The sequence below is a fragment of the Sciurus carolinensis genome, chromosome X (genome assembly GCF_902686445.1).
Source record: "Sciurus carolinensis chromosome X, mSciCar1.2, whole genome shotgun sequence".
Taxonomy (NCBI): Eukaryota; Metazoa; Chordata; class Mammalia; order Rodentia; family Sciuridae; genus Sciurus; species Sciurus carolinensis.
The window spans coordinates 51,940,773-51,944,254 of record NC_062232.1 but is presented as its reverse complement, the minus strand read 5'-3'; positions in this window follow the sequence as shown (position 1 = coordinate 51,944,254).

Genomic DNA, 3,482 nt, shown 5'->3' with positions numbered 1-3,482 from the left:
TTTATATTATTCATATTAATCAATTATGCTTTGAGTATTGAATTCATACAGTCCCCTCAATCTGAAAACTATTTCATTAATTATAATTTATACCTACCTAAGATTTTCTTTCCTAAACCACCTTTTTATCTCTTCTCCCATGGTTATCTGATTTTGGTGTTTACCATTCTCCCCACTTTTTTTTTAATAGTGCTGCATGCTAGGCAAGCTCTATCATGGGGCTACCCCCACTGCAAGTCCCTGGGTTTGCTACTTGCCTTTTATTTTTTTGAAGAATCTCCCTAAGTTGCTGGCTTCAGACTCAAACTCATAATCCTCCTGCCTCAGCCTCCACAGTAGCTAGGATTACAGGAGCAGACCACCATATCCACTGTGGGCTTATATTTTTGATTAAACATTAAAATATTAACCCTCATAAATATGTGAAACCACAATACATCCATTTGGTGTATTATATAATGTTTATATAAATAAATGCTTATAATTTATTTTCCTGTCAATTGTTTGATCTACATTTTTTTGCTATTATGAACAGTGCTGCTATGAACATTCTTATATATGTCTCCTTATGCACATGTGCTAAAGTTTTCATTAATATCAACTAGAATTAGAATTGAAAGCTCAACTTCACATAAGGTCAAACAGATTTACAAAGCTGATACGTCAATTCACAGTACCAGCTCTGTTTATAGAAATAATCTTATGGCTTTTTAATTTTATTCTAATAATATGCTGAGTGCTACTGAGATTTTTTTTTTTTACTGTGAAATTCATCTTGCATTTCCTGAAGTAGACTCCACTTGGTAATGATCTGTTGTATTTTTATATCCTGTAATATTAAGCTTTTAATATTTCATTTAGGCTTGATGTATCTATATTCACAAGTGAAATGGACTTGTGCTTTCCTATTGTACTGCTCCATTTTGGTTATGACATCAAAATTATTTTTGCTGCATAAAATGAGAAACTGGAAGAGTTTGTGAACACTGGAATGAGATTTCCCTTTAATATTTAGAAGAATTTCAATGTAAAAAATGTAATTTTTGTGTTTTCTTTTGGGAAGATTTTAAACGTGTGTCATTTTAAAAATAATTATAAGATTAACCAAGAGTTGTATTTTCTTCTTCAATGAGTTTTAGTAATTTCTAAAAATTTTGCCATTTCATGTGAGTTTTCAAACTTATGTGTTGCTAACCCCCTTTCTTAGCCATATTGTTAGTTCTTCATGTCTTATTTTCCCCTCTAATTTTTAAGAAGTTTGTTTATTTTGCTAGTTTGCTTTGAAAACAAACATTGAATTTGGGGTTTCTTGTTCTATTCCTGGTTGGCTAACAGTTATTTAAATAAAAAATTACTATACAGTTTTGCCAAATGTATTTTAACATCATATGATTTTCTCAGTCTATTAATATGTTAAATTATGCACATAGGTTTCATGATATTTAACTTCCTTTTATTAAGAAAATCCATACTTAGTGATCATGATGTATGATTTTAAAAAATATATTCTTGTATTGGTTGTATGGTAATGGGGATTGAACCAAGTACATTGTATATGTAGACCATTCAGCTACAACACCAATTAACTAATATAAATATATTTTTGGGATTTTGTATCTATATTCATTGGTCAATGAGTTTTTCCATTCTTGTATTTTTGCTGCATAGTTATGGCATCAAGATTTTTGGTACCTTATACAATTAACTGGGTAGGGTTTGCTACTTGCTTTAGTGGAACAATTTGTATAAAGTACAAATTTAGACATCAGTAAAGCTTAGTAGAGCTCACTTGTAAACAGTATGTACCTGGGAATTTGTGACAGAGAATGACTTTGCCTACAACTTTGATTTTTCTATTTAAGTTCTCTTTCTTTTTTGGCATTTTATATATTACTATGAGTTTTTCTATTTCATCTTTGCTTTCAAATTTATTATCACCTAGTTGTTCATATTATAGTTTAATTATTTTAATATTTTGTTTGAAATTATTCTGCATTTTACTAACATCTCCTAATTATTTGTATTATCATTATCATTCTTATGTGTATGGTGCTGGGAATGAGATGTGGGGCCTCACGCATATTGTGCAAGTACTCTATCACTGAATTATACCCCTAATCCTTTACTCATTTTTAAAATTAATAATTTTTGGCAAAGTTCTCTTTTACTAATCCTTGTAAAGAGCACAAGTTTAATTATATAAATCTCTGTTCTTCTTTCTTATTTTATCTTGTCATTATTTCTTCTCTTTTATATTAACTTCATGTACTTTTTTCCAATTTAACAGTTGAATTTTTTTGGCAGGGGATGTGGCCCAGTGTTAGAGTGCTCACCTGATATGCATGAAGATTTTTTTAAACTTTCTTGTTTCCTGATCAACTAGTTTAATGACAAATTTTGCCTTATGTACCTGTGTAACTTTATAAAGCATGACTCATATGTTTTATCATGTGTAGTTTTTTTCTAGTATTTTTAATTTCCCTTTTAAACTAAGAACTTAGTTATATTGCTGTCAGTTTGGGGTATTAAACCCAGGGGCATGTTACCACTAGGCTACATCCCAGATATTTTGAAAATTTTATTTTGAGACAGGGTCTCACTAGGTTACCAATGCTGATACTGAATTCTCAATCCTTCTGTCCCATCCTCCCAAGTAGCTGGGATCGCAGGTGTGTGCCACCACACCTGGCCTAAGGGCTTATTTATGAATATGTGAGTCAATTCCTAAATATGTGTGATTCTGTTAACTATTATTTTATTATTTATTTCTAATTTTATTTCATGATTATTCATAGCAGCATTGTAAAATAAAATAATAATGAATAATGGAACAACCTAATAAGTTAAATGACTCAAATTTCCACTAACTGATGAATAGGTAAACAAAACATGGACTATCTGTAAAATTTATTTGGAAATAAAAAGGAATATTGAGCTGATACATACTCTAACATGTATGAACCTTGAAAACATTATGCTAAGTGAAAGAAGTCAGACACTGAAATGCTACATTACATGATTATATTTATATGAAATTTCAAGATAGGAAAATTTCTACAGACAGAAAGTGGATTAATAGTTGTAAGATGGCTGCACAGACCACCTGCCCTGTGCTGCTCAGATCTCCTTCACTGTGGGCTACCCATCTATGAACTGGGCCACCTACCATCACTGAGCTGCCTGCAGCCTCTGCCTCAGTGGTTGCCTCCATCTTGAGACTCTGTGACCACCACCACAGCTATTTTTAGCAGCATCCTCCATTTTGGGACACTGACCAGGGCCTGGAATCTCAACATCAAGATTACTTGTCGATTGCAGTCAATCGCCCACCGTTTGCTATTTTCTTGCCTTTTGCCTGACCATTGCCGTCCTTTCACCTGACCATTGCCTGCTGCCCCCTGCTGCCTGGAAGTTCATTGTCAGAGTACCTGCAGGTTTGGTTACACATGGCTGCTGCCATCTTAGCACACCAGCCAGGGCCT